The sequence below is a fragment of the Littorina saxatilis genome, linkage group LG3 (genome assembly GCF_037325665.1).
Source record: "Littorina saxatilis isolate snail1 linkage group LG3, US_GU_Lsax_2.0, whole genome shotgun sequence".
Lineage (NCBI taxonomy): Eukaryota > Metazoa > Mollusca > Gastropoda > Littorinimorpha > Littorinidae > Littorina > Littorina saxatilis.
Window position 1 is genome coordinate 75,468,837 of NC_090247.1, and position 15,168 is coordinate 75,484,004.

The 15,168-nt window shown below is 42.1% G+C and overlaps 1 long non-coding RNA gene across 2 annotated transcripts; it reads right to left on the minus strand.

The window, feature by feature from the left end:
* Nucleotides 1-211: 211 nt before the first annotated feature.
* LOC138963274 (uncharacterized) lies at nt 212-14,704 on the minus strand. 2 transcript variants are annotated; one of them, XR_011454765.1, is made up of 8 exons: nt 14,200-14,704; nt 13,639-13,678; nt 11,230-11,346; nt 10,363-10,494; nt 7,917-8,058; nt 7,532-7,669; nt 6,911-7,056; nt 212-5,045 (listed from the first exon to the last, which is right to left on the minus strand). It is a non-coding gene; the product is annotated as an uncharacterized lncRNA (long non-coding RNA). The 2 variants fall into 2 exon arrangements; XR_011454764.1 differs by lacking the exon at nt 7,532-7,669 and having other exon boundaries at nt 14,200-14,521.
* Nucleotides 14,705-15,168: the final 464 nt, after the last annotated feature.

Below are 15,168 nucleotides of genomic sequence, written 5' to 3' on the forward strand. Positions count from 1 at the left end.
GCATTCGGCCTTGGACTAAACATTCGTTTTGGTGGTAGAGGGCCTCACCACTATTAAAAAAAAAAGAAAAAAGGTCATGCATTCTGTACAGTATTCAACATTCAACAGAACATTCATTCGTCCATTGGCTAATCCGCAATTTGTAGCATTATTTGTGAAGTCTGTAACGCTCCTATTATAGACATGGATGCAAACACTCAAGACAAATGGATCAAGTTTAGTCAGCCAATTTTATTTAAATCAATGTTAACTGACAAAACACTTTTTGTGAGCAAAACACCGAATGAACTACAACAGCAAATTTAATTTGAAACATTAACCAAGCACATTTATGAAAAATGATGAAACTAAAATAACAAATAATCAGCATATTTTACATAAAACGAGCCTAATTTTCACCAAATTGTAATATCTCCACAAGTCATGGGCCAAAATTTACAACAGACATGAGATTATTCAGTAATCCCTTTGGTGAAAATGGTCCATGGAATTCAAACAGTATACGAAAACTAGTGACATTTCTTCTGGTAATTTGTCTTGGAAGAAAACAAAAGCATATACTGCATAAAAGTATATATGTACATGCCTCAGGTATTCAGGACTCAAGAATACTTATTCCTCAGCCCATAAATAGGGTGATACACCATAACATTAACAAACAGAAATTCATATGAAAATATTCGGCACACAGGCATACTTGATACTGGGTTAGTCTTTCTTTCTTTATTTATTTGGTGTTTAACGTCGTTTTCAACCACGAAGGTTATATCGCGACGAGGGAAAGGGGGAGATGGGATAGGGGAAAGGGGGGAGATGGGATAGAGCCACTTGTTAAGTGTTTCTTGTTCACAAAAGCACTAATCAAAAAAATTGCTCCAGGAGCTTGCAACGTAGTACAATATATGACCTTACTGGGAGAATGCAAGTTTCCAGTACAAAGGACTAAACATTTCTTACATACTGCTTGACTAAAATCTTTACAAACATTGACTATATTCTATACAAGAACCACTCAACAAGGGTTAAAGGAGAAACAGAATCCGTTAGTCGCCTCATACGACATGCGGGGTGCAGAGAAATAAGGATGTGGAAAAGAAGACTTTTGGTAAGTGAAATAAAGGTGATGGATCCAGTCAGGTAGAAATAAGACAACAAGAAAAGAATTGGAAAACTGCAGGGAATAGTAGGGAGAGTTTTCTTGGAAGGAAATATAGGTGAAAGGACTGGTAAGGCAGAAATAAGACAAAAGAAGAGAAGAAACAGAACCGTTAGTCGCCTCTTACGACATGCAGGGTAGCATCGGGTAAATTCTTTCTAGTCCCAACCAATATGGGACTCCCCCTAACCCACGGGGGGTACTGGGTTAGTCACATGTGCATGCATATCTGACACTTCTTCATGAATTTCACATGCATGTCCGCTGCATTTGTTCCCCAATCATCCGCATATTCACATACCTTTTTAACATACGATAACTATATATACGCTCTTGCAAAAAATATGAACGTGTGATCAATAAAACAAATGTTGTCATGTAATAAACTGACATAGTTTTCCTGGACAAAACGTATTACAATACCATCAACTTAACCAAATACAACTTCTTTTTGTGTTTTTGGCTTTCAAATAAAAAATGGCCAGTTTTCTAACATGTGCAGCTGCGCAGGGTTCTGTGACTGTACAATTGTGTTGACAATCGAAACATACATGGTATCCTGTATTATTTTGCTGCAATCAACTCTGCACGCAAATCTTCATACGCTAGGCATACAAATACAAAATGCACATCACTTTCAATACATGTTTTACAAAAAGGACAGAAAAATGCCGTAGTTAATTTAGTTTTATCATGGCTGTGCTTATTTGGCTCTGTAACTGCTAATCCCATTCGAAAACTTGCAAGGGTCTTGCGGCTGGACCAATTTTGACATTGCAATCAATTAACCATTGCATACATGTTTGAACAAATACAGGGATTGACTGAACTCCTGGGTTTTCCCATACAAATCCAAATCTATACAAACCCAGGTGAACATTGGTGGCCCAATTTGTTTAATCCTTTTCATCCAACTTCAAGAGCATATTATACGCTTTTCTTGGTATCCTGTTTTCATTCATTATTGTTATTTTCAACCAATATTGTAACACACACATATAGCAATTTAAAAACATTGACTATCTTCCAGTGTCTCCAAAAACCATATCATTCGGAGTACACTCCTGTTTGTGACCAAGTGTAACCATGCTATAGCCTGGTTGATAGTACTAATTATCATTCCAGACGTATCCCTCAATATCTTAGAAAGTCTTCCAAGTTCGGGGAGTCTGCAACTTATCAATGTGTCTTCTTGAGAACAGTCTTTCCCCATACTTTAAAGGCTGACATAGTCCTATTTAATAATTTTAATTACTTCCAGGGCTTTTCCCATCGTTGCGGGGATGTATAAATTTGTTTGTTTGTTTGTTTATTTGTTGCTTAACGTCCAGCCGACTACGCAGAGCCATATCAGGACGAGGAAGGGGGGGATGAAGGGGGCCACTTGTCAAGCGATTCCTGTTTACAAATGCACTTACCCATTACTTGTGTCCCAGCAGGCTTTAGTAAAACTAAATTAATACCTACTGGAAGATTACCAGTTTCCAGTATGTTAAAATAGGCTTAACCTATCTACTGCTGGACTTACATCAGAACACTAACAGATTAAACTATACATGAATCGCGAGACAAGCGGCAAGAGAAGAGATTTTGGGAAAAAAATACAGGTGAATGAGCAAGAAGGCAGAAAAAAGAAAAGAATTCATGAAGAAAAAGAGAGCATGACAGGAAAGAGGAACCAAAAATCTACCTAACAGCAAACTAGAAAGCTCCTGCGGTTCCAAAAACAGGAGGGGCCTTTAATTTCATAACCGCAGTGCCCCACTGCGGGAATGTATAAATTAAGCTTCCTGCAAAGTTTTAGGTTTGAAGTCCTTACCAATTACGAGAAATAATTAATTCTTTATAAAGTTTATTGCTATGTTTAGCAACAGTTCTCCAGGACTTAGGCTATTTTTAGACTGTCAACACAGACAGTACAGCTTCGTCAATCCCCGCGTGAAGGAAATCGCTCACCTTTCTTTCTTAATTTGGTGTTTAACGTCGTTTTCAACCACGAAGGGTTATTTCGCGACGGGGAAAGGGGGAAGATGGGATAGAGCCACTTGTCAATTGTTTCTTGTTCACAAAAGCACTAATCAAAAATTTGCTCCAAGGGCTTGCAACGTAGTACAATATATTACCTAACTGGGAGAATTCAAGTTTCCAGTACAAAGGACTTAACATTTCTTACATACTGTTTGACTAAATTCTGTACAAAAATTGACTATATAATATTCTATACAAGAAACACTTAACAAGGGTAAAAGGAGAAACAAAATCCGTTAGTCGCCTCTTACGACATGGGGAGCATCGGGTAAATTCTTCCCCCTAACCCGCGGGGGGTGATAGTGATATTGACACGCCAGATTAGCGCGGTAGTGTATTGTGCTAAGCAGGAAAGCGAGCTTTTCTGTATTCTTGTTAACTTCGCAATTTCCGGAAAACATCCACTTTCACTTTGAGACTGTTCCGTTTACATTCGACACTATCAACACCACTTTGCAATACTGCAATAATTTTTTCTGTGTTCGAAAGCTACAGCCAATCTTTATTACAGTAGTACCTGCCATATCCGGTCACCCATTAGTCATTGCAAAGGTGACCGCAAATATCAGGTGGCCGTTCATTACAGGCCCCCTCCTCCTCCAAAAAAACCCAAAAAACACGATCAAGTTTTCATGAAGAAAAGAAAGCGATCATCCACGAGCCGCCGATTCATTGTCTCTGTTAGTTTTGCTTTCGTTTATACATCTTAATTATTTGCGTGTTTAACTCGATCGTCCTGGCTAAGCTATTGTTTCGTATGTTTCTATGTGTGTTGTTTGGATTATTATATATGTATTTGAGTGTCAGATAAACAAGTGTTTCAAACTCACATCAGCTGTGATCGATCCGGAAGTGACTGCCGTAAATGTACATGTATGCGCATGTCTGTATTTACAGTTTGCGCATGCGTAAGTATTCATGTCGTCTGCTCGTGCTGTGCCGTCTGTGCACACAACACACACACACACCACAGGCGCTCGCCCGCGAAAGTGACAAGTGGCCGTTAAGTGGCCGCTCCTGTCGAGTAAGAGGGGCACCTTAGGGCAAAAATCAGTGACCGTTGACCGCGTCAGACAGGTTAACGGCCATTAAGAGTCAATTATAGAAGGAAAACTCATTAGTCATGGGAAAGCTGGCCGCTCCGGGTAGGTTCACGCCCACGAAAGGGCCGGAAATGGAAGGGACTACTGTATATCCCTTTAGGTACAGTTTTATAACATTATTGGCACATGTAAACAATAGGAATTAATTAATGAACGCTACGTAAAGGGCAGCCTTTAAGAGAAGCGAATCTGAAAATGTCATCGTCTTTCATTTTTCCAATTACCTTTTCAAAAAACTGTTTAAAAAAAAGTCGGTTTATGAAATAGAGACCCACTTTGTTTACTACTGTTTCTAGCAGAAAAGTGTCAAATGAGGGTTCTCAGAAGTTTTCAAGGCTGGAACCTTTTTGTGCACTTTCGTCAATTTTGTGTGTATATTAGTTCACACACCAAAGCGTGTGAAAAAGTTTCCGACTTGCCGAAACACACAGCCCAAGGACAGATAACTCTAGTTACTGACGAGTTGCAGTTTCAAGATGGCGACGACTCGTGGATCCAAGGTAAGCTTGTCGGCGAAGCAAGTTTCTTTTTTCACTGCCAAAATCTGAGCTACCTCTGGCTCTTCTTTGTGAACTCATTCAAGGTGGGTAGACATTTTTACATTGACTTGTTGGCAAAAAATACAACAATGTTTTTTGCATTTATCTCTTTGAGTAGAGCAGGAAACTGAACACTTGAATGGTCACTTGAATGGTCACTTGAATGGTCACTTGAAAGGACTTGCTTTGGCTGGCAAAGAGATGATCGGCATCCTGAATCTGCAGAATACAACATCCCACAAAGGTTAGGGTAAGAGTGTGAGACAACATAATCTTACTCACAACAATTGGACAGGAAGAATTATATTCAAAAATGCAGTTGTTGCAAGCAAAGTTTGAGTGACATGGAGGGAAAAAACAGAGAGAGAAAGAGAGAGTGAGAGTATATTGCGAAGGTGATGGACACATTAATCATTAAAAAAACACACACACACACACACACACAACATTATTTATTAGTATATAGACCTTGGGAAATAGAGACACAGAGGAAATTAGACCTCAGGGAACAGAGATCTGGGGGATGACTAACCTGAGGAACAGACCTGGAGGAACACAGACCTGAAGAACACACCAGGGGGAACACAGACTTGGGGGAACACAGACCTGGGGAACAGACCTGGGGAAACACAGACCTGAGGAACAGACCTGGTGGAACACAGACCTGAGAAACATAACTGGGGGAACACAGACCTGGGGGAACACAGACCTGGGGGATCACAGACCTGGGGGAACACATACCTTGGGGAGCAGACCTGGGGGAACACAGACCTGAGAAACAGATCTTGTGGAAACACAGACTTGGGGGAACACAGACCTGAGGAACAAACCTGGGGGAACACAGACTTGGGAGAACACAGACCTGAGGAACAGACCTGGGGGAACACAGACTTGGGGGAACACAGACCTGAGGAAACAGACCTGGGGAAACACAGACCTGGGGGAACAGACCCGAGGAACACAGACCTGGGGGAACACAGACCTGGGGGAACACAGACCTGAGGAACAGACCTGGGGGAACACAGACTTGAGGAACAGGCCTGGGGAAACACAGACTTGGGGAAACACAGACTTGGGGGAACACAGACCTGAGGAAACACAGACCTGAGGAACAGACCTGGGGGAACACAGACCTGCCTACCCCCAAAATTACAAGGTGTAATGAGTCAAGCCAAAAAGAGTAATCTGTTGGAAGAAAGTGTAATCAGGTTCCATTCGGCAATCATTTTGCACATTGACACTAAGTCTTCTGCTCGGATAATTTCTCCCTCCAGTTTTGTTACTGTATCACTCAACTTCCTGATAAAGAAACAGGTAATTTGAACGTCTTTTTGTTTCTATGAGCTCTCTGTACTGCATCCTTGTGATAATCTGTCCCGATGTGCTATGCACAGTCATATTTTCCAATGTGTGCACACGAAAAGTCACTGTGGCAAAGGGAACACAAGACGTGCTTTGGTCCTTTTGATTAAGGTCCTAGGCATGGCCACGATTTCATTTAGCTGCCTTTGTATTTCTGTTGAATGGCTGTCTTCTTTCTCACAGCAATCCTTTTACCACCACTGTGACAAGCTTCCTCGTCAGATTCGTCTGTCTCGTGGGGACTCAGATTTTCCACGCGTCGCTAATTCATTGTAATGCGAACGGCAGCGTCTATCTTGTTTGTGGCTGAACAGACCGGAAATGACCGGATATTGCCTAAATGATCTCGCGCAGGCGCAAACTCAAGCTCTGCGAAAGCAACTATACTGATCGGATTTACTTCGAGATAAGATGCAAAAAATCATACTTTTGGATTCTTAAAAATCGTACTTCCATTCTGGAAAGCATGGTGGCGTAGTTTGGGTTAACATTCGTAGTAAGTTACGCCCAAATCGTAAGGGTAGGCAGGTCTGGGAACACAGACCTGAGGAACAGACCTGGGGGAACACAGACCTGGGGGAACACAGACCTGGGGAAACACAGACCTGGGGGAACACAGACCTTAGAAACGGACCTGGAGAAACATAGACCTGGGGAAACACAGACCTGGGTAATGATGAAGCTGAATCCAGACACAAACAGACAATGAAGATAAGGCTAACCTAGATGGCGGTGGTGAGTATGAAGAATCGGTGAAGACTCGAACGGCCTCTTTACTCTCTTCCTCTTTCGACCTCGGCTTTCATGCCTCTCTGCTGACCCTTGGGCTATCCTGGTTTCATGGTCCTCTCTGGCACTGTGTGACACCCTGTTGAAAAACAAAAGGTTCAAGTAGTGGAGAGCCAGAACTGTCAATATTAATGCTGAGAGGAAAATTCAGCTGACAAGAATGCAAACAGACTAGATCCAAGTCATTCCAACATCATGGACAGCCTGGTTAAAGTATGAAACATGGTTTTGGAGGTGACCGCACATTAAAGTTTTAGGTTTCCCCGGTGTGCAGGGACAGCCAGACGGACGGACAGTCAGATGGACAGACAACCCGTCAGATAGACAGACAAATGGACAGACAGCCAGTCATATAGACAGACAGCAGACGGACAACCAGCCAGACGGACGGTCAGATGGACAGTCAGCCAGACGGACAATCAAATTGAGGGACAGATGAAGGGATAACATGTAGGCAGTCATAGTCAGATGGAAACAAAGCAATATAGGCACTATCTAACATGTCAGAACAAAATCTAAACCAAGTCCTTGCTTTATCTTAAAATGATACAGACCCAGTTTTCTCCAAGTGTGAAAGGCAAGCATGGTTTACTCTTGGTCACAAACAAGAGCGTGAGCTTTCAGCCCAAGGTCACTATGGGAGCAGGTCTGTTTCCCCTGGTTAATGTTGTGCAGGGCTTTGTTTCCTGGGCCTGGAGGGAACATACACCCAGGGAATTTAGAACTAGGGAACTGAGACCAGAGAAAACATAATCATGGTGGAAAATATAAACCTCAGGGAACAGAGACCTGGGCAAACATATACCTGAAGGAACATAGACCTAAGAGAACATAGACTTGAAGGAACATAGACCTGGGGGAACATGGACCTGGGGAACATGGACATGGGTAATCGTGTAAGTGATCCCGGACAGAAAAGACAATGAAGATAAGACTAACCTAGATGGTGGTGGTGAGTATGAAGAATCGGATGAAGACTCGAACGGCCTCTTTTTTCTCCTTTCGTCCTCGGCTCTCACGCCTCTCTGCTGACGCTTTGGGTACCCTGGTTTGATGGTCCTCTCTGGCACTATGTGACAACCTGTTGAAAGAAAAGGTTCAAGTAGTGGAGATATAGAACTGTCAATATTAATGTTGAGGAAAATTCAGCTGACAAGAATGCAAACAGACTAGATCCAAGTCATTCCAACATCATGGACAGTCTGTTGAGGTATGAAATAAATTATAGTTTTGGAGGTGACCTCACGTTAAAGTTGTATTTTTCCCCGGCGTGCACGGACAGCCAGACGGACAACCTGATGGAGGGACAGATGAACGGATGACATTTAGGCAGTCATAGTCAGCTAGAAACAAAGCAATACGAGGGGGACTCATTATATTTTGGAACCTGGGCAAACTAATGAAGTCACTACTTTGCCTTTTTCATTACATCAAAGACCAGTTTGGGGAAAACTTGTGACAACAAAAATTACTTGATTCCGTGCAATAGTTTTCATTCTTATGAAACGCGCTTTTCGGTGACCTCGGCGATCAACCACAGTCGATCGACTGGGCAGTCGATCGACTGTCAGTCGGTTCACTGCTATCTTATGAAACTGGTCCCTGGGGCCCAGTCGATCGACTGTGGTTGATCGCCGGGTCACCGAAAAGCGCGTTTCATGAGCGAATCACCGTCACCCGCGGACAACCGCAGTCAACCAACTGTACAGTAATCCGAATGGCCAAGTCGAGGGCTAAATTTAGCAACATTACCACTTCCGTTTGCTCATTTGCACACGTGGAAATGGCGATGGAAGAAAAAACTAGTCTCGGCCCGCTCAAAATAACAATGATCGAGACTTTCAGTAATTCCTTCGCGTGACGTCTAACCCTCTTACGCCATAATGTGACGTCTTCAAGACATAACCCTGACTTGTCTCCTGGATTACTGCGTCATGATAGATACATTTCGAAGAACAATCACAAGGTTTGGCTCACAATCCAAAAAAGTCAATCAATATGAGGCTTATGTCGCGCATATTCCGTGGGTACAGTTCTAAGCGCAGGGATTTATTTTTTAAAAATTTTAAATTTTTATTTTATACAATTTATATTGCGCACATATTCAAGGCGCAGGGATTTATTTATGCCGTTTGAGATGGAATTGTTTTACACATCACATCACGCATTCATATCGGCCAGAGAAAACATAATCAAAGTGTGAGCATTGTCATTGTGTCATTGACTGTGCGGATAATTACATTTATTTTCGGTTTACCGCAGTAAGCCGAACACAGTGTTGGGGGGAGAGCATCACCGTGTTTGGCCGACTTCAGGTGAGATGACCCGCAGTCGGCCGACTGAAATTTTGTTTGTGAAACCCGATAATGTCGGATTACTGTGGTTCTCTCGGACAACTGCAGTTGATCGACTGTGTTTCTGGCTTATGAAACATAGACCTGGGCAAACATATATACCTGAAGGAACATAGACCCAAGGGAACACAGACCACAGGCGGAAGGTATCGTTCACTGGACCACTACTTTCATAGAAAGACTACAAGGTATGACACTCAGCTTCGAGTCTTGCTCCACTAACTTCAAAAAAAATTATGCAAATAATAATTGCCAATGTCGAGATTCTTTGTAACTTTACAAATGCCAGGATAAATGAATGTTCTAACTATCTGTACCTTTTATGTTTAGCTGCCTGTCCGCTGCACCGTATTTTGTGCGACCAAACGCGTCTGTCGCCGGCATATCACTTAGATCCCGTGGGAAAGCTGAACAGTTGTAGGTCCGAGGAGTTGGTAGTGCGATGCGCTCATTGGTTAATAACCGGATATTCGATGATTATTTTTGATTTGGCAAACGGTTCTTCACCAAAAACCTAACAAAAACCTAAAGTGAAACTCCCGTGGGTAGCTTCCCTTCGCTGCAATATTTACATATGTTTTAGACCAATGAGCACCCGTATGCATATTCGGTGCGGGATGCATGATTTCTTCCCAACTACAGGTAGCGGTTCGCAAACGAACATTCGTCAAAATGATGGTTAAAAACAACTTGCAGCAGACGGCAGCTGAAAATTAAAGATACATGTATGATGTAGTTAAAACAATCATTCAACTGTATTTATTTGACCTTACACAGACTGTTGGAAGAGGCAAACCGCCTTGAACACAAAAATTGTCCGCAGGAAGCGACTCCAAGAACACAGACGACTTGAAGCTGAGTGACATACCTTGTAGTCTTTCTATGAAAGTAGTGGTCCAGTGAACGATACCTTCCGCCTGTGCACAGACCTGGGCAAACATAGACCTGAAGGAACATGGACCTGGGGAACATGGACATGGGTTATCGTGTAAGTGATCCCGGACAGAAAAGACAATGAAGATAAGACTAACCTAGATTGTGGTGGTGAGTATGAAGAATCGGATGAAAACTCATACGGCCTCTTTTGTCCTGGGCTCTCATGCCTCTCTGCTGACGCTTTGAGTACCCTGGTTTCATTGTCCTCTCTGGCACTATGTGACAACCTGTTAAAAAACAAAAGGTTCAAGTAGTGGAGATATAGAACTGTCAATACTAATGCTGAGAGGAAAATTCAGCTGACAAGAATGCAAACAGACTAGATCCAAGTCATTCCAACATCATGGACAGTCTGTTGAGGTAAGAAATATTTAGTTTTGGAGGTGACCTCACGTTAAAGTTGTATTTTTCCCCGGCATGCACGGACAGCCAGACGGACAACCTGATGGAGGGACAGACAACCCCATCGTGCCCAGACATGTAGCCAGACGGACGGACAGTTAGATGGACAGACAGCCCGATGGACAACCGGATGGAGGGACAGATGGACGGATGACATTTAGGCAGTCATAGTCAGATGGAAACAAAACAATATAGGCACTATCTAACATGTCAGAACAAAATCTAAACCAAGTCCTTGCTTTATCTTAAAACGATGCAGACCAAGTTTTTTACAAGTGTGAAAGGCTAGCATGGTTACACTTGGTCACAAATAGGAGCGTGAGCCTTCAGCCCAAGGACACAATGGGAGCAGGTCCGTGTTTCCCCTGGTTAATGTCCCGCAGGGCTTTGTTCCCTGGCCCTGGAGGGAACATACACCTGGGGAACTGAGACCAGAGGGAATGGGGGGAAATAAAGGACTCGAGGAATAGAGACCTGAAGGAACATACACCTGGGAAACGTAGACCTAGCTAATCATGGAGCTGATCCCATGTGCAAAAGACAATGAAAATGAGGCTAACCTAGAAGGTAGTGATGAGTATGAAGACTCGAACGTCCTCTTTTCCCTCCTCTTTTGCCTCTCTGCCGACGCTTTGGATACCCTGGTTTCATGGGTCTCTTTGGCACCATGTGACACCCTGTTGAAAAACAAAAGGTTCAAGTAGTGGAGAGCCAGAACTGTCAATATTAATGCTGAGAGGAAAATTCAGCTGACAAGAAATTGAAGAATGCAAACAGCCTAGATCCAACATCATGGTTGAGGTATGAACATAGTTTTGGAGGTGGCCTCACTTTAAACTAAAGATGCACTGAAGTAGTACGAAGGGAAAATTAACAGAGGTAGAATGAAGTTGCTTTTATATCAATCTGAAAATAATTTCACAAAAATGAGCATCGCCAATTTGTATTATTTTTATTTATCAAAAGTGAATGAGCACACCTGGAAATTTTGGACTTGGTGCTTGACATCATAACAGTACTTGGTGGGCTACCGTAATGACTTAGAGTGTACCAAAAGAGACAATCGCGAGCACTTTGTAAGTCTTTATAAAAAAAAAGTAAGCAAACTAGAAAACCATGCCCTGTTGTAAATGTTTCTTTTAGAGTTTAGACATTCAGATTCTGATGGCATCTGCTTTAAGTGTTTATTAATTCTCGTAACAGTGCATTCATGATTCAACGGGCAGTAGGTGAATTTTTTTCAAATATAAATGTGACTGTGAGTGATAGGCCTATGCCACAGATGGTACAGAATCTATGATTATGTTATCAAAACGTGTCTAAGCTGAATTCGCGAAATAAAGAGAAAAGCGCCAACTCTTGAGTAGAGAGGTAATAAAGTAATCGCTAATCGAGCGAAATGGCAATCCGTGGCGACTTACTTAGGAGTCGGGAAGACGCAAATCCTGTGTATCGTCAAGAATAAAGACTCGGTGTTATCAAGATGGGGAGAAGGATAGCGAAGCGAAAGTACGCAAAGAAAGGTGCCTGTACGAAGACCTCAACGATCATGTATGAGACAAGTTTAGCGATGCACGGCGAAGAAACATTCCTGTGAGCAGAAACATGATTCGGGAGAAAAGTCGTTATGCTTTCTATCGAGCAGGACATTCGGATTTTACTGGTTGCGCCACAATGTCAAATGTGCTTCACTCGGCGGGGAGCGAGCATTACGCCATGAGTAAATTTTCTTTGAAACTTGAGTTAAAGTTGTTCTGCTGTAATGTGTTTGGGTGTGTGTGTGTGTAGATAGGACTGTAAACTGCAACTGTGTGTTTGTGTGTGTGTACATTGACAGTACATAACAGTACATACATTGTACACTGCAACCAAATTCATGACCGCCCGGGCCAAAAACTCAAACAACCATTTTAAGACTCCCCCCCCCCCCCCCCCTTTTTTTTATATGACCTAATTTTCAAGGTTTTTCCAAAGTCGTAAATAGGGGGTTCTACTGTAGTATGAATTCGGTTTTCATGATCACACCAAAGCCTGATGAGACTCCACTAAATACAGTTGGTTGTTTACTAATTCCTTGCTTGCATCACTGCAATACAACTCATACTCATGATACTGGTATTCTTGAAGTTGAAGAACAGCAACAGGTCTTGCTTTATTTCACTATTATTTTCACAACTGCTGACTGAACAACATTCAGAATCGCAAAATTTGGCAGTCAAAGGAGACTTTCTTCACATTGACTGTGTGTAACTAAGCTAGAGTGTACTGAAAATGTGAAATGACGTCACAGTTCTAGAACAGTGAGAGCAAGAGGTAAGGTGATTTGTTTCGGCAGGTAAAAATGGTCATATATGTACGCAGCGATATCTTGTGCAAAATTAAGTTTTTTTACTAAATAAACATTACCAGTATATTAATAAAGTGTACATAATTATCAAAATACTGTTGATTTAGACTTCAACTCTGTGCATCTTTAAAGTTATATTTTTCTCCGGCGTGCACGGACAGTAAGACGGACAGACAGCCAGATGAACAACCGAACGGAGGGACATAACATTTAAGCAGTCATAACGGTTAGGGTGGACAGGGGGTTAAGCCCTTTTAGTTTTCAGGGGTCGCTTTATTCTCCGGCCCCGCGAGGGTGTTTTGTTTCTGCCGCCCTATGTCCATACACCTGTATTTTCCCGTTTAATAACCCTATCATGAGTCATCCCTGAGGTCGCCTATAGTTGTGGACTGGGCGTTAAGCATCCAACAATTAACAAACCCAATCACACATTTCTGACAATGGAATGTTCACCCAATGACCCATGTAATCTTTCTCATCATTTATAATATTAAATGCCAGGCTGGAGCTCTACAAAAATGAAATTTATTGATTTGATTTGGTTACAGATCAACCCACAGATTTCCCACTCTCATGGACCAGCCAGGATGCACTGACATTGATTAATCGTGATCCTTCTCACCTTTGAATTACCCGTCATAATGGCTTGCTGAAGAAATCATCTGCAAATAAAATGCAAACAATTACACTTACAGCAATGATATACACATGCATGCGCATGCTGTCAATATTCAATTTTGTTGTGCATGTTTATCAATATTATGTGTTGCCCCGAGTGCTGTGTTAAACACTAACAGAATCTTCAAAAAGATGAAGGCGGGTGGAAACTAGAAGAACAGCCTGCGTCTATTAGAGATCGGATTGACAGCCGGTCTTTTCAAATCGTGTTTTCTGTAAGCTTAGCTAAGAAATGCCATATTATTATCACCATCCTCAAGTTACCTACTCATAAATTCAGCACTAAACGCACAAATAGCATGAAAGAAGAAAGTACAGGCATTTTTCTTGCGTGAAAAATAGATCAATACTATCTCCGCCGTTCGATCAGTCACTGCCTCATCCCAAGATAATATAGCCTACACAAAAACACTTATTCACAATAAATTAAAAAGAACAATGACAAAAACATACAGTTTCTGTTCCCTAATAATGAAACAATCATAAAATTAAGTTTCCCGCTTACCTTGGATCGACGAGGCGTCGCCATCTTGAAAATGCAACTCGTCAGTAACTAGAGTTATCTGTCCTTGGGCTGTGTGTTTCGGAAACTCAGAAACTTTTTCACACGCTTTGGTGTGTGAACTAATATACACACAAAGTTGACTAAAGTGCACAAAAAGGTTCCAGCCTTGAAAACTTCTGAGAATCTTCATTTGACACTTTCCTTCTAGAAACAGTAGTAAAAAAAGTGGGTCCCTATTTTTGGAACCGACTTTTTTTTTAAACCCAGTTGGACGCTTGTGTGTTAATGCAAGGAACCCAGTTATGTAGTTGTGAACACACACACACACACACACACACACACACACACACACACACACACACACACAGAGAAAGAGCATAGGTGAAACTGTGCAAGAAAGCGAGACACTAGATCTAGATCTGTCTGCATGTAGCCTACTTACAGGGACACGACTGCCAACAGAGTCTCGGCCCGCTCAAAATAATAATGACCGAGACTTTCAGTACTTCCTTCGCGTGACGTCTAACCCTCTTACGTCATAATGTGATGTTAGAGTTTCTACCACAGACATACACACGCACACACACACGCACGCACAGACAGACAAAGTTACGATCGCATAGGCTACACTTACGTGAGCCAATCAAAGTCGTAAACTTTTGAAGAAAAAAATCAAACAAATTGAGCAGAAAGAATCTAGCTTACTGCTGTGCTGATATCGACAAAATCAATGCATTTACATGCCGAAGTCATTCCTGCTTTTATTCATATCATTCTAGATGATCCTAATGCACAACAATACGAAAACAAGAGGCGAAGCCTTCAAGGCTCCCGTAAGAAATCAACAAACAGTAACATAACACAAACTCACTCACTCCGTAACACACACACACACACAAACACACACACACACACACACACACACACACACACACACACACACACACACACACGCACACACACGCACAC